The sequence below is a fragment of the Cydia fagiglandana genome, chromosome 15 (assembly GCF_963556715.1).
Source record: "Cydia fagiglandana chromosome 15, ilCydFagi1.1, whole genome shotgun sequence".
Classification (NCBI taxonomy): domain Eukaryota; kingdom Metazoa; phylum Arthropoda; class Insecta; order Lepidoptera; family Tortricidae; genus Cydia; species Cydia fagiglandana.
The window spans coordinates 15,067,441-15,090,704 of NC_085946.1; the positions used below are offsets into that span (position 1 = coordinate 15,067,441).

Here is a 23,264-nt window from a genome sequence, read left to right on the forward strand (position 1 = left end):
TCAACTCTTTTTTCACCACCTTAGGGGATGAATTTTCAAAAACGCTGAAATTAGTTTTCTTGTATTTTAATAATATATCGTTTTACGAAGTTTCAAATTCCTAGCTTAAAATAAAACTTGAACCCCATACAAACTTTCATCCCCTTTTTAACCCCCTTAGGGGTTGAATTTCTCAAAATCGCTTCTTATCTCTTGTACACTTTATAAATGTAATCTAGTGTGCAAATTTCAACTTTCTATCTTTTGTAGTTTCGGCTCCGCGTAGCAAAAATCTCCAACCAAATTTTTCACCTTTTTACGTTTTTCTTGTAAAATTACTATGAAATTGAAAAAACAAATATCAGCAATGAATTCTACGTCTTTGGTTTATACGAAAATGATACCAAACTTGCCCTAGTACCCACCAGGATCAGAGTAGATTTTTTTTAAAGATGACGGATGGCGGCCGTCTTTGTACCCCACCCTCCCCCCACTTCAGGCTAGAAATGCTTAGAATTACTCAAATATCAGATGTGATGAAGCTCATAGCTTAATAAAAATTTTTTGGGTCATGTATGGCAGCGTTACATAACTGACTCCAGTATATAGCGTTGGAGAAGGCCTTAACATGTGAACAACAAGAACCCCGTCTTGAATACTTTATTTCAAAATTTAATCAAATATGAAAAAAAAAAATTATGTTCAAGAAATAAAACGCTTTTTTTAGTTTTATTTATTATATTATAGCGTAGAGTTTTTAATTTTTAGGGTTCCGTGCCTCAAAAAGAAAAAACGGAACCCTTATAGGATCACTCGTGCGTCTGTCTGTCTGTCTGTCTGTCTGTCACAGCCTATTTTCTCGGAAACTGCTGGACCAATTAAGTTGAAATTTGGTTCACATATGTAAATTAGTGACCCAAAGATGGACGTATTTTTTTATAATTTTAAAATACATAGGTTCGAAGTTATTTAAGAAAATAGCCAAAAAATGACCATTCCCGCCCCTTTACCTCCTAAAATTTTGAAAAAAATACTCAAAATAGTTCTTTACCTATAGATGACAGGAAAACCTATTAGAAATGTGCAGTCAAGCGTGAGTCGGACTTATGTACGGAACCCTAGAAACGCGAGTCCTACTCGCACTTGGCCGGTTTTTTTTTATTTGGATAGTGTAGGTAAGACATTCCCTTCGAAGTATGATGATTATACTGATCACTATATTAACTGTGTCCAGACACTAACTAGACAACTTTCTGGAACTTGGTTAATGTACTGCAATGCGTCAGTCGCGTGGGACCCCAACTTATGCCGCGCCAAATGTTGCCTTCTTTCTTATGCTTATGTCTTTCTCTTATGGTTACATACTAAAGCTGTGCGTGGGAGTGAGATAGAGTATTACTAGTATGCGACGGTTTACGGCGCGATTCGAACTTTAAGATATCGGCCGTTAGACATTCACTAGATATAAAATAGTAAAGATATGTGACGTTCCACGCCACAAGGTACCTTATGGCGGCTGGCGCTTACGCTTTTATTAACGCCGCTCCAATATTCAGTCGGGGCAATGGTACCTTTTTCCGTGGAACGTCACATATCTTTACTATTTCATATCTAGTGCATCTCTAATTCATTTCCCGAATCGCGCCGTTAGGACGAATTGAGTCGATTACTGGTGCCATGTGGGTTAGGAAATCTTTTACTTGTGACTAAATAATTTTGTTTTGGATATAATATCACTGATGGCCAGTATTACTCTTAGCGCTACTGTCACCATTCCACTATACCGGGGTTAACCGGTTAAGCCTGGAGTTACCATGGCTACCAGTACAATTTGTCACTGGGTTAACAGTTTAACCGCTTAACCCCGGGTTAGTGGGATGGTGCAAGAGGCCCTTAGCACAGAATAAATAATAGTACTAGGTACAGAAGACTCACTGTCTAACAAAAAGCTTCTGTTACGATCAGCACAGATATGGCCGCTAGGTGGCGACAGCGCCATGCTTTCCCCAAAATTGGGGTGGAACGGATGTACTTTTAGCTACCAGTAGCAAAGCGACGAAATCGCGGAGTGAGACATGCCTGACCCCGGTTAACCGGTTAAACCTGGAGTAACCATGGTTACCAGTACAATTTGTCACTGGCTTAACGGTTTAACCGCTTAACTCCGGGTTAGTGGGATGGTGCAAGAGGCCCTTAGTGCATCTGTCCCGGAATTATAATAATATGTATATTGGTACGTACTTCAAGTAATCAAAGTTCAAAACTAATTCAAGAACATCATTTAGGTATTCTGCCGTTTCCGCAAATGAGCAGGCGAATCATCTGATGGTAAGCGATCACCGTTGTCCATGAACACCAGCAAGACCAGAGGAGTTGTTAGTGCGTTGTCGGCCTTTAAGATGCGAGTACGCTCTTTCTTGGTTTTTGGGTCGTATTGGTTCGGAATTACCGCAGGCGACGTTTCATGCTGTGGTCACTCGTAGCATTGCTACGCGCTACGTCGTAGAAGGCTACGTGCTACGCTTTCACTCCTTAATCGACAATTAAGCTAAATATCGGCCCGATTCGAACTTAGAGATACGTCAAATATTACATCTAGATACGATATGGATTAGATATGTCAGTGTCAAAAGTGACGTTTTTGTTTAAAAAACATCACTTTTGACACTGACATCTAATCCATATCGTATCTAAACGGCATATTTGACGTATCGAATCGGACCGTAATGGTAACATTCCATTTCTGACCGCAGCTGCACTACTGGTACTGAACGCGTCGGTGTTACTGTCAATTTCCATAGTAAAATGAACAGTAATGCAGCTGTCGTTGGAAATGGACTGTCACCTTAAGCCGTATGCGTACAGTCGCCATCAGATATATCGGAGCGGCCAAGGTGCTCACAAATATCTGAACACGCCTCTATTGTCAAGGCGTTATGGCGCTTGTTCAGATATTGTGAACGCCTTGGCCGCTCCGATATATCTGATGGCGACTGTACGAGTGCGATGCATAGGGTAGTACCTAATATCACAGTAATATCAAAACAAAAGCAGAACGTTAAATTATGAATTACATAATCTACTAAAAACATGTTTCAGCATAATATTTGTAATGTCAGAAATATTATTTGTATAACCTTACGTCCCACGCTTCGCCTACAGTTTTCATTGTGTTGTATTTTACTTATCAAGTAATATTGTTATTCTTACTTGTAGGTACCTTTTGAAGTAAGTATAAATAACCTACTGCCGTATTCGAACTTCCAGATATTCACAAGAGACGACACGTACTAGATCCATCCTAGATACGTTATAGTTTAGATATCAACTAGTTCTCTTTTGCAGCGCAATTCGGGCAACCAATGTCACTTTTACGTTAGATAGAGTAAGATATCTATTTGGTGTGAATTGGATCTCTAAGTCATATCCTGTGGAAATCGTTCAAGAGTATCTCCAGAATCGCGCAAATGTCAAATTTGACAGGTTAGAACTTAAACGTATCGTTATCGTATCTTGGTGATGTCTAAAAGATGTCTAATAGATGTCTATTTCAAAATCCGAATCGGGCCCCTAGTAAGATTAGCTATAAATACTTTTATTATTTTGACCTCTGAAAGTGGTATGTAGTATAAAGTTAAGTATTTGTTTTACAAGGGGGCAAAGTTGTTGTTTAACCCCTCGTGCTAATATTGATACCCGAGCAAGCGGAAGATTCCAAAATTGAACCATGAGCGTAGCGAGATACCACCATTAATACAATTTACTTGTACTTAATACCATTCCAATTAGCTGACCAAGGGCGGGTTTAAATTCAGCAAGCTGTACCCGCACCCTTTTCATTACTTACACAATTTGTTGCATAATGTTTAGATAAATACTTACCTACTTACTCCATATACCTAAGATGGACTAATTACCTACCTAACTATTATATATTATACCTAAGAACTGATGTAAAAAGTAATGAAATAAATGCATTTGTATTTGTATTTGAGATCGAGTGGTTCGATAAATGGAATCTTTAGCGTTGCGAGGGTATCAAAGCACGAGGGTTAAACAAAATTTGCCCCTGAGTAAAACACAAAATTTATCACCACACCAACCCGAAGAAAATATTAACTGTATGATATCAAACAAATTCAAACCAAATCAAATCCAAATAAATGTTATTAAATATTTATCATTCAAAATCATAATTTAAAAGTCAATAAAAAAACAACTCACAATTTGCATTTGATTACTTTGCCTCACATGTGAATAAAATGCACCTTTGCTATCAGTTTTTAGGGTTCCGTACCCAAAGGGTAAAACGGGACCCTATTACTAAGACTCTGCTGTCCGTCCGTCCGTCCGTCCGTCCGTCCGTCTGTCACCAGGCTGTATCTCACGAACCGTGATAGATAGACAGTTGAAATTTTCACAGATGATGTATTTCTGCTGCCGCTATAACAACAAATACTAAAAACAGAATAAAATAAAGATTTAAATGGGGCTCCCATACAACAAACGTGATTTTTGACCAAAGTTAAGCAACGTGGGTGACCGTTTTTTTTTTTGCTTTTTTTTGTTTTTGTTTTTTTTGCATTATGGTACGGAACCCTTCGTGCGCGAGTCCGACTCGCACTTGACCGGTTTTTTTGTACAATCAAGAGAGCCTTTTACCAGTCGGTGCGGTGAAAAATATATTACTACGAAGTCGAAATAGGGATATTGATATTAGTTTCAGTGCATCTCTTTCGCAAAAGTCAGTGCGAGCGAGATGCACGTCTGATGAGCTTTTAATTTAATCCAATCCAACCATATTTAAAGAGCCGTAACTACCCCCATCGACCGTTTTTACCCTTCCCAATCGGCCAAACGAATTTAGACTCTGTTCCAAAGACATAGAGTTTATTTCTCAAGTTATACAATAAGTCGAAAGCACTCGGAGGTTGTCGGGATTTGATCGTTCCTTGTGAATTAGCTGTCATATATCATGTATTTACGATCGATTTTGAATCGTGTTTCTATAGAAATAGAGTAGATTTTTGGTGTACTTCGCTCGAATGCGTGGTAAGTACAGATTAGCTGCGTCGTTCTGAGAAAATTGGATCGTTGTTTTAATGGATTTTCTTTTACATTCTTTTTAATTCTGTTTAAGGCGTTAGCTATTGGTGGTTACTTTAAAAATGTCTTATTAGTATAGCATTTATTTGAATTAACTTTTGCCTATGGAGACCTAGCCTATTTGAACTTTTATATATTGATTGCTTTTAAAATAATGGTTGACTCCCGCTAGACCGGAACGGGGCCGGGCCGGAGCTTCCGGAGCATTTACCTTAGGCCGTATTAGGAACACAGCCGCAGTGGTTGACGTGAAACGTGGAGAGGAAACTTATTGCAAAGGTCGCTCTACTACCTCTAAGCAGAGGTACAGTCGCCATCAGATATCGGAGCGGCCAAGGTGTTCACAATATCTGAACGCGCACTATAACGCCTTGACAATAGAGGCGTGTTCAGATATTTGTGAACACCTTGGCCGCTCCGATATATCTCATGGCGACTGTACCCTATGGTTCGTTTTTTTAGCATTAGAAATAATGTAAACAATCTTGAGGTGTCTTTTAATTGAAAAACACATTTTTTAAATAAATGACGGCAAATATGTAACAATTATGAACGTATCTCTGCGAACGTAATCTGTACGATATGTATTCTTCTGCTTTCATAAGTAATGGTTACTGATTTTTAAAAAGCGTTTTTCAATTAAAATACATGTCTAGATCGCTTACCTTCTTTCAAGTTCTTTCTAATGCTAAAAAAATTAACTATAGGGTCGGATAGGGGCGTCATAGTGTAATGGTTCCTCTACACGATGGGCCAGCGCCGGCCACTCCAAGGGACGCAGCCATGCGATAGAATGAGATAGCAATATCACTTGCTCCCTCATAAATGCGTCCCTTGGAGTGGCCGGCGTTGGCCCATCGTATAGAGGAGCCATAAAGGGCATTGTATGTAAGACGCCCGACCTTACAGCGTAACGGGCGTCGCACGCAGGTGGCATAGCTTTGATGACCCTGCCCCTTGAGCCTCTTTTCCTTATTATGTATTTGGTGATATGTCCTCTGGGGTAAAGTTAGACGGTTTCACGGTACGCTCAATGAATTCAATGTATAGAATAGAATACCATTTATTTCAGTATAAGTACACAGTTATACAATACATACACAGAAAGAAAGAAAAAAAATAACACTTATAACTAACTTGTACACTGTAAGTTGGTGTTGTTGTTGTTGTGTGTTGTACCTACACTGAAAAAGGTGAACGAAATTTCGTGCCACTTCGAATCGCAGATAACAATATTAGAGAGAGTCACAGTGACAATATGAAATACGCTAGGGAGATAGAGTCAGACCAAGAAAAGTCTGCAGCGATTTTTATAGCCCACACAGTGCAAGTGTTATTTTATACGTTAAACTTCTATGAAATTTTGACGTATAATAACACTTGAACTGCGTGGGCTATCAAAATCGCTGCAGACTTTTCTTGGTCTGACTCTATCTCCCTAGCGTATTTCATATTGTCACTGTGACTAGGTACTGTCGAGTTCACAAAGTTCACAAAGCCAGCGTTCCAAAAATATATTTACCCGATTATTGTAAGTGTCATGTAAATGTAATATAATACAGCCCAAAATGGCCCAAAAATATGTTGACAACGTTTTTTCTAATTATTTTATTAAGTACTCACATAATTAGTACAAAGTAGGTTAAAAATGAAAACTCCACTCTTTTTATGCAAGAAAAATTAATTGTCTTCAAAATAGCCTACTTTCACTTTGATACACAAACGTGAACGTTTGTTAAAAATTCAAATTTAAAACTAATTAAAAACTAAACATAAATATACATCTATATATATAAATGCAAGTGTCCTGACTGACTGACTGACTGACTGACTGACTGACTGACTGATTCATCAACGCAGAGCCGAAACTACTAAAGCCAGAAAGTTGAAATTTGCACACCAGATTGCATTTATAAAGTGTACACGAGATAAGAAGCGATTTTGAGAAATTCAACCCCTAAGGGGGTTAAAAAGGGGATGAAAGTTTGTATGGGGTTAAAGTTTTCTTTTAAGCTAGGAATTTGAAACTTCGTTAAAAGATATATTATTAAAATACAAGAAAACTAATTTCAGCGTTTTTGAAAATTCATCCCTTAAGGTGGTGAAAAAGGGGTTGAAAATTTGTATCGATATAAAAAAAAATTTCAAGTGGTGGACTTGAATCTTTGTATTTAGGGATATTATTAGAAGACAGGAAAAGTAATTTCAGCATTTTGTAAAATTCATCCCCTAACAGGGTTAAAAAGGGGTTGAAAATTTTAATCCATTACAAATGCTTTGAAACTTCGTAGAAAGGCATAATAGCCGATTACAAAAAAAAGTGATTGCAACGTTTTTGGAAATTCAACCCCTAAGGGGGTTAAAAAGGGGATGAAAGTTCGTCTTCGGGTGCAAATTTTATTTCAAGCAAGGAACTTGAAACTTTGTAAAAACGTTTTAAATTAAAATACAAGAAAACTAATTTCAGCGTTTTAGAAAATTCATCCCCCAGGTGGTGAAAAAGGGGTTGAAAGTTTGTATGGATATCAAAAAATTTTTCGAGCGCGGGACTTACAATAAAAGTAATTTCAGCGTTTTGTAAAATTCATCCCCTAACAGGGTTAAAAAGGGGATGAAAGTTTGTATGGGGTTAAAGTTTTCTTTTGAGCTACGAATTTGAAACTTCGTTAAAAGATATATTATTAAAATACAAGAAAACTAATTTCAGCGTTTATGAAAATTCAACCCCTAAGGTGGTGAAAAAGGGGTTGAAAGTTTGTATGGATATCAAACATTTTTTCGAGTGTGGGACTTGAATCTTTGTATTTAGGGATATTATTAGAAAACAGGAAAAGTAATTTCAGCGTTTTGTAAAATTCATCCCCTACCAGGTTAAAAAGGGGTTGAAAGTTTGAATCCATTACAAATGGTTTTGAAACTTCTTAGAAAGGCATAATAGCCGATTACAAAAAAAAAGTGATTGCAAAGTTTTTGGAATTTCAACCCCTAAGGGGGTTAAAAAGGGGATGGAAGTTCGTCTGCGGGTGCAAATTTTATTTCAAGCAAGGAACTTGAAACTTTGTAAAAACGTTTTAAATTAAAATACAAGAAAACTAATTTCAGCGTTTTAGAAAATTCATCCCTATGGTGGTGAAAAAGGGGTTGAAAGTTTGTATGGATATCAAAAAATTTTTCGAGCGCGGGACTTGAAATTTTGTATTTGGGGATATTATTAGAAGACAATAAAAGTAATTTCAGCGTTTTGTAAAATTCATCCCCTAACAGGGTTAAAAAGGGGATGAAAGTTTGTATGGGGTTAAAGTTTTCTTTTGAGCTACGAATTTGAAACTTCGTTAAAAGATATATTATTAAAATACAAGAAAACGAATTTCAGCGTTTATGAAAATCAACCCCTAAGGTGGTGAAAAAGGGGTTGAAAGTTTGTATGGATATCAAACATTTTTTCGAGTGTGAGACTTGAATCTTTGTATTTAGGGATATTATTAGAAAAAAGGAAAAGTAATTTCAGCGTTTTGTAAAATTCATCCCCTACCAGGTTAAAAAGGGGTTGAAAGTTTGAATCCATTACAAATGGTTTTGAAACTTCTTAGAAAGGCATAATAGCCGATTACAAAAAAAAAGTGATTGCAACGTTTTTGGAATTTCAACCCCTAAGGGGGTTAAAAAGGGGATGGAAGTTCGTCTGCGGGTGCAAATTTTATTTCAAGCAAGGAACTTGAAACTTTGTAAAAACGTTTTAAATTAAAATACAAGAAAACTAATTTAAGCGATTTTGAAAATTCATCCCTATGGTGGTGAAAACGGGGTTGAAAGTTTGTATGGATATCATGCATTTTTTCGAGCGCGGGATTTGAATCTTTGTATTTGGGTATATTATTAGAAGACAATAAAAGTGATTTCAGCGATTTGTAAAATTCATCCCTTAACAGGGTTAAAATGGGGTTCAAAGTTTGAATCCATTACAAATGCTTTGAAACTTCTTAGAAAGACATAATAGCCGATTACAAAAAAAAGTAATTGCAACGTTTTTGGAAATTCAATCCCTAAGGGGGCTAAAAAGGGGATGAAAATTCGTCTTGGGGTGTCAATTTAATTTTAAGCTAGGAACTTTAACTTTTTGGAAAAAAGGTAATAAATTAAAAAACATGAAAACTAATTCAAGCATTTTTTAAAATCATCCCCCAAGGTGGTGAGAAAGGGGTTGAAAGTTTGTATGGAGATCAGATATTTTGTGAGTGCGGAATGCGGAACTTGAATCTTTGTATAGGTATTTTATATAGCTTTGTAGGGCATAGGTACCTATTATGAGAATACAAGACAAGTAATTTCAGCAACCAACATCAAAATCCACTTGACTTAAAACTTCATACAACTTGCTAAAAAAGAAAAGTACTTAATTTCAACATTGCTTGGATATGAAAATTATAGGTACTAAAGATGTAAAATGTTGAAGATAAGATTCCACGCGGACGAAGTCGCGGGCAACAGCTAGTATAAACTAAATAAGTATAAAAAAATTGCCTACTGAAGCCCGTCCCGGGCTGCCCCGACGCAAAGGTGCCCAGTAGAGACATGTAAATTATATATTTTTAACGTTGGCTTGGCCTTTTTACCTTAGGGCCATCTGGGCTATGGCCCGGGGCGCTAACCCCCAAGGGCGGCATATGACGCCCCTGGCGGATTGCATTTTGTTTTTCTTCCTTGGCCCCGCACGCCAAAAATAAAAATACGCCCCTGTTGGGTTCTAAAGATGTGAGCTCGACTGTACAAAATGGCACAGAAATCAAATTTGCCTGTATTAATTGTATCAAAGACATATGTAACTTCGTATAAGACGAATAAAGTCTAAGGAAAAAACGTGCCTCGGAATTCAAGAAAAAGTCATTCTCGAATAGATGCCGCACACACCTTTAGCCTATGCTCAGCTAGATGGCGTTACGACACCGTTTCATATTTAACAATTTTAACACATAGATATCAGTGAATGAACATGGATCACATATATTCACATTGATATAAAAATAATAAAATCATTTACATATACATTTTTTTTGATAATTTTATACGTTTTCATTTTGAGTTTTAGTCGTGTGTGAATAGATGGTAGTAAATTTACTGTGACTACAAAATTTACATATGACAGGACCCCTCTATACTATCTATTCTTTTTGATTGTATTTATATTTGTATAATAAACCCTACGCATTGCAGGATGACGTCGCATCACGATCGGTACGCTCCCGGCGTTCATTCATGCCCCGCCGCGAGACGGAACCGGATCGCTAGGCGAGAGCGAGAACGCATGCTCAATGTCTATTGTCTACACGATGGGCCGACGCCGGCCACTCCAAGGGACGCATTTATGCGTTAGAGGGAGCAAGTGATATTGCTATCTCATTCCACCGCATGGCTGCGTCCCTTGGAGTGGCCGGCGTTGGCCCATCGTGTAGAGGAGCCATTAAGAGAAGTAAGTATATTTGACAGCTTATAACCTCTAGCGGCCCACCATTACTCCCATATTACTCCGCACCCACAATATTAGTTATTTATTATTATATACCTAAATGAACGAATTATATTTTAAATAAAAAATCATACAAAAATAACTTGAATATATCCAAACATTAAAATTACGAATTATATTGGTTCTTAACAAACACACATGATTGCCGACCTCGTGAAATGAAATACTCCATAGTTTAATATACTTAATATTAATAGTAAATAAGAGCGATTACAGCGGCAGTTAAGCCTCAGGGGGCTTTGTTCGCTGTCATGATTTTTTAAATGTATTATTTTGTGTTAATAAATAAATGAAAAAAAAAAACAAAAAACATCCCTCGCATTGCATCATCTGATGGAAATGCAGCCTAAAACAATAATTCCTCCACTATTAATATAACCGTAGCACAAGTCTATATATATATACCTTTAAACTTGTAGGATATTTCCTGAAAATTCCCTTTGACACGCCGCAACCTTCTTGGAAACACTTTGAAAGAAATGTTTGCATAAAAGTATTTAAGTAAGTACCTAGTACATTTTAAACAAAACACAACAATTTTAAAAATACACTTACACTAAAAACGGGTTATTAAAATGTAAAAAAGTTAATTGCAATTGAGTTACCCTCCCTTTGTTATCCTTTTAGACTTCCTAGAGTATGTTTTGGTTTTTAAATGTTCTTAATTTTAAAATTTATGTTCAACACCTATAGAGTCTGTTCGGAAAGAGAAGAGTCGTGAAATGAATTGGGCCCCATACATTCCGTAAAATGGGGTGAGTTGGGTGAAATTCGACTTTCAAACCTAGATAAAATTTAATTTTTACATGTGAAAACTGAATGGTGCATATAATAAGTGGTTCGGACGTTTGTATTTTATTTTGGGTAGTTCCATTTCATAACTTTGACGATAAAGAGGAAAACCGACCTCACCCCGTAGTGCCTCGTATTTGGGGTGAGAGGATTTTTCATACAAAGGTGATTTTGGAAGATTGTTGGATCGATTTTTTTTTATTATGCGTATTACTATAGCCCCATTTTAAATTGGAATACTTACATTATTTTTGTAGCAGTAGCCTTAAAATCCCTTCTCACCCCCCTCTCAAACCTTCTCTCCCCATTCATAACCCAACTCTCCCCGCGAAACCTACTCACCCCGTTTTACGGTTCCACGACTCTTTCCGCACAGACTACAAGGTAATATCTTGTACACTAAACCAAACACTTACAAATCATTATTATAAAAAAAATAACTTTATGTTTCAAACTACGCTCCGTCAATCTAGGTCGCATATCCGCGCTCGTCCATTCGTTGGCGGCCGGCGATCCTCGGTGGCAGCGCGCAAGCGCGGCGCTTCGCGCGCCCTCGGTAAAGATCGGTGCGCGGACCGTAGGGCTGCCACGGAAATAGGACTGTCTTAATGAGATTACAGTTTTTGTGACACGTAGGAATTACAGGATGGAAATATTGATGTTAAGGGCAACATTGCTTACCCTGTACCCATGAGAATCTGCTTAGAAGAAAATTATTGTACATTTTGTATTATTTAATTTATTTGAAAGGGGTTGTTCGAGTGGATGATGTTACTCGGATAGGGATTGCAATCCGGACTGGTTTTGAATCCGGCCGGATCCGGCCGGATTTTGACCTCAATCCGGCGGATCCGGCCGGATTCGGCCGGATTGGTATTGCGGATAAAAAATTCATCAAGTCACGTATTTTATCATGTTTTTAGCGTTATATTTTATTTTTATTTTATTTATTTAAGAAACAAACAGTCTTTCATAGTTATATATAACACTAGAACTTTTCTTAAAACTAGACTTACAGTTATATGCGAAGTTAAGGATATTTTTTAATGGATTAATAAAACGGGTGTCTTAACAGGAGACCTAGGCTCTCCGAAACATGTCGCGCGAGTGACTAAAAACAAGTGAGTCTAAACCGTAAATTATTCAATGTTAGTATGTCTCACAACAGTTTAATTCGATGACGGCTGTTTTAAGTTTCAAAAATCAACGTTTTCATTACTTAACCACAAATAAAATCTTCTTTTTTAACCGACTTCCAAATCCCAAAGGAGGAGGTTATCAATTCGGTTGTATGTTTTTTTTTTTTTTTAATTATAATTTTTTTTTTATGTTTGTTACTCCATATCTCCGTCATTACTGGACCGATTTTGAAAATTATTTTTTTGATTGTATGTATATGCATACAGATTGGTCCCGTTTTTGTCAAAATCCAGTTCTGATGATGGGATCCATGAGGAATCGACGGAACTCCTCAAATCTTAAAGGCATACATATGGCGATTTTTGTGTTTTTATCAACAAATCAAGCATATACATTCAAATACGTGACATTTGATGAAGTGGAACTGCTGATGATGATCAGAACGGAACTCTTCAACGACGCATAGTTCACCTTTGGCGATTTGTCCTCTTCGTTATGTTTGTTAAGCAAGTTAAGTTTTTAAGCCGCAATTTTATCAAGCTTGAGTTCTGATGATGGGATCCATGAGAAATCGAGGGAACTCCTCAAATTTTAAAGGCATGCGTATAGAGATTTTTGTATTTTCATCAGAAAATCAAGCATTTTCATTAAAAACTGTCGCATTTGATGAAGTGGAACTGCTGATGATGATCAGAACGGAACTCTTCAACGACGCATAGTTCACGTTTGGCGATTTGTCCTCTTCGTTATGTTTGTTAAGCAAGTTTAGTTTTTAAGCCACATTTCTGTCAAGCTCGAGTTCTGATGATGGGATCCATAAGGAATCGAGGGAACTCCTCAAATCTTAAAGGCAAACGTATAGAATTTTTTGTATTTTCATCATAAAATCAAGCATTTACATTAAAAACTGTCGCATTTGATGAAGTGGAACTGCTGATGATGATCAGAACAGAACTCTTCAACGACGCATAGTACATGTTTGGTGATTTCGAATTTCGATTTTGACTTGGACTGGGACCCGGACTCATACCCGGATCCGGTTCGGACCCGGACTCGGACTCGGACCCGGACTCGGACCCGGACTCGGACCCGGACTCGGACCCGGACTCGGACCCGGACCCGGACTTGGACCGGGACTCGGACCCGGACTCTGACTCAGAGACCCGGACCTTGACCCGGAAAACCCCTATGATACCTAAACTAAATAAACCGCTATGATTACCTACCATAAAATGTAGGTATAAAGTATGATGATGCCAAACCCCTCCCGCTCAAACCCCCGTACACCGCACCGCATGCGCGAAGTGGGTTAGGTTAGGTTTGAACTGCGATCCTCACAGAACCGAACAAAAGTGGGTTAGGTTTGGTTAGAACTGCGAGCCTTACAGAAACGAAATGCTACTAGAAAAATGGGTTTGATTAGGCTCGAACTGCGATCCTCACAGAACCGAACTGCTATCAGAGAAGTGGGTTAGGTTAGGCTAGAACTACGACCCTTACGGACACGAAATGCTACTAGAAAGTACTGTTTTTACCTCCTTTTCTACATAGTGCACCATCTACCATAATCTTTCACCGGGCCCCATAGAAGTCGGTTTTTTTTTCTTAAAAATTATATTCATTTATTTACCTATACCTACTTAATATTCTCAGTAATAAAATATTCTAAGATGCAACATCTTATATAGATTATTAAATTTGACCTACTTACGGTTAAATACACATCTAATCTACCTAATATAATTTAGCCTACCTCCAGAGTCCAGATTAAATAACAGTCGACTTAAATTAAATTATCTCTTAAAATATCTATAGCCCAACCCACATTTCCAACAAAAAGGTGCTCTCAATTCAACCATTTTAGTTTTAGCAAACAAAAACAATAAACGTATATACCTACCTATACAAGTGCATTTAGTAGCATAATAATAACAAAATAACATATAAATAATAATAATAAATAAATATTATAGGACATTTTTACACAAATTGACTAAGCCCCACGGTAAGCTCAAGAAAGCTTGTGTTGTTGGTACTCAGACAACGATATATAATATACAAATACTTAAAATTAAATACATAGAAAGAAACCATGACTCAGGAACAAATATCTGTGCTCATCACACAAATAATTGTCCTTACCGGGATTCGAAAACCCAGGATCGCGGCTCCACAGGCAGGATCACTACCCACTGGCTAGGTCAGACCGGTCGTCAAAAGTCAACATATATTTCTCTATTTAATTTTATAAATATTTATTCATTATATTTTAAATGCAGGTAACACTTATTATAACTAGGCTAAAATGGTTTGTACAAAATAAAACGAAAGAACATGTACATTAAATTACAATGTAACAACACAATAAATTGAATATAAACCAATCCAGTACTTACGGTGCACGGAAATCTCACGATACATATTTCATCGGCTAGAAGACTGGCGTCAACTAACAAACAAGTTGTTTTGTTGCTGTTTGCGAGCGAGAAAATTCGAATACTGGCGAGAATTTTAAATTTTAGCAGTGTTTTAAGCTGTTATTTTATATTTTAGCGCTTTATTTCACTTTACCGGATCCGGCACCGGATCCGGTGAATTTTTCCGGATCCGGTATCATGAAAAATATGCCGGATCCGGCCGGATTACCGGATCCGCCGGACCGGATTGCAATCCCTATACTCGGGTGATTAATAAGTTGTTGTTTTAAAATCAAGACATAAGCAAATTTAGAAGTAAATTAAAATATGTTAAATATTTAAAAGTATTAAATATTTGATTTATTTTCTTTTTATTATTTACAAATACAAAACGTTTATTGAACAAATATTTTTTACAATTGACATCATAGATTGAACTGGTGCAAATATATATTATACATATATGTATGTCGCCTACTTGCTATTGTATACAAGACAAGTCTAAATTTTAAAATTAAGTTAAACGGTTTTATTTTAATCAGAAAGTGTACCAAATACTAGAAAATAAAAATGATTATACTAATCGAAGCCCGATTGGTGTAGTTGCGAATAAGTACTTTAGTATTTATATACTTCTTATTGATAAATATGGAATTATTACATATCGAATAATTGGATTAATATTACATAAATGATTTTCTTAATTTATAGTTTTACTAGGAATTTTTGTGTACCTACCTTAACAACACAATAAAAACTTTGTGCCTATATAATACGCATACATATATCGGTCACAATTGCAAGGTAAAAAAAAATGTAAAAAAACGAATAAACTGAAATAGATATCATATACTTAAGAAAAAGTGACCAAGCCCCTCAGTGATAAAGATTTCAATTTATAGTTTAGGTATAATAGTAGACAGTAGTGTGACTACTTAAAAAGACAAATTAAAATATTTATTTAATAAAATAAATTCAATTTTCCCAAACTCAACAACTAATACTTAAAAGAACGAATATAAATCAAATCATTCATTTCTCACCAGTACAAAGAGAACCATTCAAACCCAATATTCAAACAGGCAGCCCTAGCGCTTGCGCGGCGGCCGCGGTCGATCGCTGGCTCAGTCGCGCCCCAGCCGTGGCCGCGCCCGAACCGACCGGCTCCTACGTATGAGGCGCCCGCGCTAGCGTCGGCATGGCCCACGCCGGCGCCTAGCGGGCAGGTAAAGTGGCAACCCTGGCGGACCCGTGACGTGGAGTCAGTGATGTGAAGTGCTCTGTCTATGTGTATGGCGCCGCATTGATCGTGTGCCTGGGAGTTTTGGTTCGGATTACTAACCGCTTCTATGTAACTCCTAAATCCTCTCTCCTCTGTGATTTCCTCATAAACCCTCGACGGCCTCAACCTTCTAAATCTTTTCTGGATGTGTAAGCAAACTAAATCTATATCCCTTGTCAGGGTTCAAGCGTCTCTACTATCTGTATACTTAACCAAACTATACCTTTATGAAACACGGACAAAGACGCGGTATTTCTTATTACATTTGTTCTGTAAAACAGCACGTATATCATGGCCAACCCAGCGCCCATCGCTGCCGTAACGCCTTACAGGAGTTTCGCTACATAGCGGGAAAACCGTGCTATCGGCTACGACGTAGCGTTACGTAGCGTAGCAGAAGAGTTTTGGGTATGGTACCTATTTCTAATACCCTGTAGACGCGCTAAAAGGTACAAAGGTAAGGTGGAGTAAGACTATAGTTTATTTTGCACAGGGCAAGACAAATAGTAGAAGGATTCCATACAAGTGATAAACTTATCCCACCTTACCCTAGTACAAAATACTAATGCGAAGTTCTAGACTGCATATTACATATCCATTTTACAGAAATAAGCTAACGTGAATCGGCTACATTCGGGAAATGAATTAGAGACTAACTAGATATGAAATAGTAAAGATATGTGACGTTCCACTGCAAAAGGTACCTTATGGCGGCTGGCGCCGCGATTCGGGAAATGAAATAGAGACTCACTAGATATGAAATAGTAAATATATGTGACGTTCCACTGCAAAAGGTACCTTATCGGATTCGAGAAATGAATTAGAACTCCATTAGATATGAAATAGTGAAGATAATTGTGACGTTCCACGGAAAAAGGTACCTTATGGCGACCGGCGGTTACGTCGCATAGCGCCGCAATAATATTGGAGCGGCGTTAATAACAGCGTAAGCGCCAACCGCCATAGGTACCTTTACCCGTGGGACGTCACATATCTTTACTTTTATATCGTATCTAGTTAATCTCTAATTCATTTCCCGAATCGCGCCGTATATCAAAATATTAGTGTGCTTGTCTAATAGACACCTTTATAACGTTTGTCAAATCTAACAAACCGTTGATAACTGTTTGTCCCTGTCGGTCATTTAGACATTTCTGTTTGTTAGAAAGGAACAAAAAACAGAGACTTATATATTAGCTAACTCAGAGTAAATAAAAGTTGTATGAAATAGGGGGGTTCATTATTGTTTTTTTTAGGCTCACTTGCACCATCCCACTAACCTGGGGTTAGACCACCTAAACCGCGGCCGTGGCGGGGGCGGTTAAACCGTTAACCTAGTGTCAAATTGTACTGGTAACCATGGTAACTAGGTTTAACCGGTTAACCCCGGGTTACTGGAATGGTGCATCCTAATAAAGCTAATAAAGCGTCTCCTATCTATTCTTTCTTTTGTAAAGAGATGAAGACTAACAAATGATCGTGCCCTCTAGTATGACAGCTGAAACAGATGGCGCTGTCCTACTGTCCTAAGAAATCGTTTAGCCATATGGATTGCCACCAACTTCAAGAACCAGAGTTACTGCATAATACACAGAACCGTATAGCGCCATCTACAATAGGGGGCCTAGTCAAGATGACATTGACAATCGTTTGCGCTACGACAACGAAACGCTATCTGCCTCTCTACCACACTAATATGGAAAAGACATAGAGAAACGTTTCGTTGTAGTGCAAACGATTGTCATGTTGACTAGGCCCCCAGTTGTCAATTTGAATTACATCTACAATCAATGACTTAAGCCGACCACTGACTAACAGTCCGCCGGACGATATCGGCCTGTCAGTTAGAACAAAATTTTGACAGTTCCGAACAACTGACAGGCCGATACCGTCCGGCAGACTGTTAATCAGTGGGCTCCTAGAGACTTGACTATAAGTACATAGTCTATACCGGGTGGGGCGTGTAACAGGAGCAAAAAACTAAACTGTGGGCTGTTCTCAAACTGACCAACATTTGTTTAGCGAATTATAAAAATAATTAGTGTTATCATTTTTAGGGTTTCGTATTACTAAGAGTCCGCTGTCCGTCTGTCTGTCACCAGGCTGTACGAGTAACTCATGAACCGTGATAGTTTTTAGTATTTGTTGTTATAGCGACAACAGAAATACATCATCTGTGAAAATTTCAACTGTCTAGCTCTGGCTCACGAGTTACAGCCTGGTGAGAGACAGACAGACAGCGGAGTCTTAGTAATAGCAAAAAGAATAGATAGTATAGAGGGGTCTTGTCATTGTAAATGTTGTAGTCACTGTAAATTTACTGCCATCTATCGACACACGACTATAACTCAAAATAAACACGTATAAAATTATCAAAAAAATTAATATATATGGATAAATGGTTTTATTCTTTTCATATCATTTTGACCCATGTTCATTTTGACCCATGATATATATGTGTTAAAATTGTTAAATATGAAACGGTGTCGTCACGCCATCTAGCCGAGCATAGGCCAAAGGTGTGTGCGCCATCTATCCGAGAATGACTTTTTCTTGATTTCCGAGGCACGTTTTTTTCTTAAACTTTATTCATCTTAATACGAAGTAACATACTCGTATGTCATTGGTAATAGGATCCCATTTTTACCCTTTGGGTACGGAACCCTAAAAAGTGGCCCCACAGGAATTGTGTGCGTGCCGGGCTCCTCAACTGTACTGCGAGTATTAAAAATAAATAAATAATAAAATATATTTATTTTTAACACACGTTTACAGACATAGGCAGGCGTGGCTTACTCCGCGATTTCGTCGCTTTGCTACAGATAGCTAAAAGTACATCCGTTCGACCCCAATTTTGGGGTTTGCCATAAGCTGCGCGTGCCGCTGTCGCCACCTAGCGGCCATATCTGTGCTGATCGTGACAGACGCGTTTTGTTAGAGAGTGAGTCTTCTGTACCTATTACTATTATTTATTCTGTGACATAGGTGCCGAATCCTCCTTTTAACTCAAAAACTTGAATTACGTATTCGCTCTTTCATACAGGGTTCAGCGCTAAAAATAAAAATAACCTATAACTTAAGGTAATTTTAAAATACTATTCTTAACTAATTACATATATATTATGTAATAGGTAATTAGCAATTGCGTATGTTGACATTTTTGACCTCGTCAAATATTGAATAGTCGACGTTAATGACGTTTACACTTTAGCACCTTACTCCTTTGTAATAAGGCATAAAATGTAAACGTATCTTTAATGTCGACTGTACCTAATGCCGCACAAGAGATATGACATACATACTGCCGTATTCGAACTTCAAGATATTCACAAGAGACGACACGTACTAGATCCATTCTAGATACGCTATAGTTTAGATATCAACTAGTTCTTTTGCAGCGCAATTCGGGCAACCAATGTCACTTTTATTTTACGTTAGATAGAGTAAGATATCTATTAGATGTGAATTGGATCTCTAAGTCATATCCTGTGGAAATCGTTCAAGAGTATCTTCAAAATCGCGCAAATGTCAAATTTGACAGGTTAGATCTTAAACACATCGTTATCGTATCTTGGTGATGTCTAAAAGATATCTAATAGATATCTATTTCAAAATCCGAATCGGGCCCATATACTGGGTGGAGCCTGTGCCTTTGATTAAAACTTTTAAGGTACGCTTTCGAAAAAAACAATTGCGTTATATTAAGTAATTACACACTATGTGCGTATCCGTCTACTTTCAAATGTTTATTTGCGCTAAATTGATAGTAAAACTTTGTTTTATACAGAAATCACGCAAAAAACGTCATTTTGGTATTGCATTGATAAAAAATAAAACGTTTTTTTGCGTGATTTCTGTATAAAACAAAGTTTTACTATCAATTTAGCGCAAATAAACGTTCGAAAGTAGATAGATGCGCACATATTTACATATGTAGTAATAGTGTGTAATTACTTAATACATACAGTATGTGTCTGACCATGGGGTTTTAATTCCAGGGCTTGATTTTACTGGCTAAACTGAGCTACTTTTACTATGGGACCAACCCTAAAATCGGGAAATAATTTTTGGCTTTTCCATAGAAAACGTCGACACCCAAAATGTATGAAAAAGTAAAAAAAAATTCGGGATTTCCGGGTTGGTGCCATAATAAAAGTAGCTCAGTTTAGCGAGTAGAATCGAGCCCTGGATTTAAAGCCCGATGGTCAGTAACACCCTGTATAACGCAATTGTTTTTTGAATGGAAAGCGAACCACCTTAAGGAACTACACGAAGTTTTCGTCGATTTTTGACAAGTTTTGAATCGTATCTCCTGCTTTTGAACTACAGATAAAATTATAAGGCAAACGGCGCTCTACAATCTTTTATCTCCATTTTTGTCTACCGGATTTTGAAAGAAATGGATACTTATGGATATTTTTTATGTTTTTTTTTAAAACATTGTCTAAAAACATTTTTTTCTTATCTCGATTGCTCTACATTTTTCTGCATATTTGGGTTCGTCTTTGACGTCTCTGAAAAGGTGTCTAGGGTTTTAATTTTAAACTAATTAACACAAAGGTTATGGCCAGAAAACCAGTTTTTTGGCCTAAAACTTCAAAAGAAAAATAAAAAATGTATTTTAGCCTCACCTTAAAATAATACTAGTACTGTGACAATTCTTGGGATTAGCTTGCTATAGCTTTGGCTAAGTTTTAGCTTTGGGATGTTATAGGGTGAGATACTAGTCAAATCAGTTTCTTTTTTTGAACTGTGTAACTACTATGGAATTTATATGAAATACTATGTGTCGCCACGATCAAATTACCTTCTCTTTTTATAGTTTCACTAGCGACCCACCCCGGCATCGCACGGGTTAACAGATTACATACTTAAACCTTCCTCAAGAGTCTCTCTGTCGATAGGTGAAAACCGCATGATAATCCGTTCAGTAAATTTTGAGTTTATCGCGAATATAGGTACATACACACAAACAGACAGAAGCGGCGGGGGACTTTGTTTGACAAGGTGTAGTCATACGGGTTTTAAAATAGAAATTGTGTCTAAAAATAACTACAATCTACGTTTCTCTATTAATCTTCTGGTGCTTTATTTCTTGCATGGTGTAAAATAATTTTTCATATCTCATGCTCTGAAAGTGGGTCGTTGTTGTTCTAAAAGGTGCGCAGAAAGTGATACGTTTATGCTCTAGTGCAGAAAAGTGGTGTACTCCTCTGCGTCCCCGTCTCACGAACAACTGGGTGGAAACAAAATGGAAAAATGGTGTCTTTATTTCCTCGCCTGGAACAATTGGTAATTGTTTAATTTTACTAATCCCACGTTGATCCTTTTTTTTATAAAAAAATATGTAAGTGAATTGTTAAAAACAAATTATTCTTGATTTTTTTTCGTTGAATTCTATTTACTCGATTTCAAAAGGCGGGAACCAAAAGGAATACACCAAAATATTTTTTTAACCTTACACTTGCGTAAATGAGCAAAGGCAGAATCTTATACAGCCACAGTTAAACGTTTGTACGATATTAAATTGATTTTTAAAGTTATTTAGCACTATAATATTCATGAAAATAAAATACAAGATAAAAATTACTTATATTATTAATTAAATTGTTATTTAATATTTAAAATACTTTTATTATGTTATTACGTTGTGCGGCGCACCAAGGTCGCGGTCCGGTCCGGTAGGTAGTCTATTGCGGCTTTTAGAACGAAAATGTATAAAATTAAAAAGTAAGAGGCAATCCCGCTAATTTTCATACTATAATGACCAAATCATTTTAAAATTACTGCAGTTTGTTAAAAAATGTGTGTTTTCGTAAATATTGCAATCTAAATGATTTTCGCTAGGGGTTATTAATCTTCACACATGTAAAGTCTCCGATTGCAAGTAAGTCCTAAGGAAAATAAATCATGGCCGTAGATTTATTAGCTACTTCCATTACTGGTTTTGCGAAATTTCCTTGTCTTGTTTGGTTTCCTTGCATTCGATATGAAAAGTAGAGTGTTTAACTCGGGTGAAAGGCACCATTTCTGTCTCGGACTATTGGCGCTCTCACTGCGTTCGAGCGCCAAACTACCTCGACAGAAATGGGTGCCTTTCAACCCTTGGTTAACAATCTACTATATTTTTCATTTCTCATGCTCTGAAAGAACCATTGTTGTTCTAAAAGGTGTGTTGGGTATAAATGGATGTTATACAATTTTCATTCTGATATTTGTCTACCCATTCCATATAATAACTAACGATACCTTTGCCTGAATTGTTATTTGAATGTACCCTCAAAAAATACTATAAAAATTTATACTTAGTCATGTTTTAAAAAAAAACACATGCATTTTGCTTTCCTCGTATTCGTAATGAAAAGTAGAGTGCTTAACTCGGGTGAAAGGCATCATTTCAGTCTCGGACTATTGGCGCTATCACTGCGTTCGAACTATTGCTATTTTACGCACCATATGTACTGTAAATAACTATTTAATACAGTCAAATACCCTATTTTCAAAAGTGAAGTAGTTTGACGGCATACTTAGCACATCTAAACATCTCGCTGGCTCAATATCACAAAGTTCTATGTTACATTTTCAAGATAATTCAAATTCGACTTAAATGCCACTATGACAAAGTTCAAATTACAGTTGGATAAAAGTGAAACATAGAACCCTGTAATATTGGGCCAGCGATCTGTCTCAGCTCGTGATCCGCTTCTCATTGATACAGGCCTCTGACGTCAGTTATTTGGCACTTGATACAATCTCCCATTCATAAACACAGTCATGTTTGTAACGCTTTAGTACCAGATATTAGTCTTCCTTGTGGCTAACTTCAATCAAAACTATATTTCATAGGAAAAAGACAGTAGAAAGACAAATAAATAACTTATGAACTTTTTTTTAATAAAATATTTCATTTAATTACTACTTGTCTCTATTACTACAAAATTGCACAATTTTCGAAATACCAAGTAAGATTTTACTAAATATATTTTGACTATGAATACATAGTTTGATTTATGAATGATTTATG

General features: G+C 37.0%; 1 protein-coding gene across 1 annotated transcript in view; it reads left to right on the top strand.

The window, feature by feature from the left end:
- Positions 1–16,098: 16,098 nt before the first annotated feature.
- The window catches only part of LOC134671420 (regulator of G-protein signaling 20), a 39,016-nt gene continuing 31,850 nt past the window's right edge, over positions 16,099–23,264 (top strand). Inside the window, exon 1 of the mRNA XM_063529275.1 lies at positions 16,099–16,184. The gene's annotated coding sequence lies outside the window, so the exon portion shown is untranslated. The remainder of the gene's footprint in view (positions 16,185–23,264) is intronic.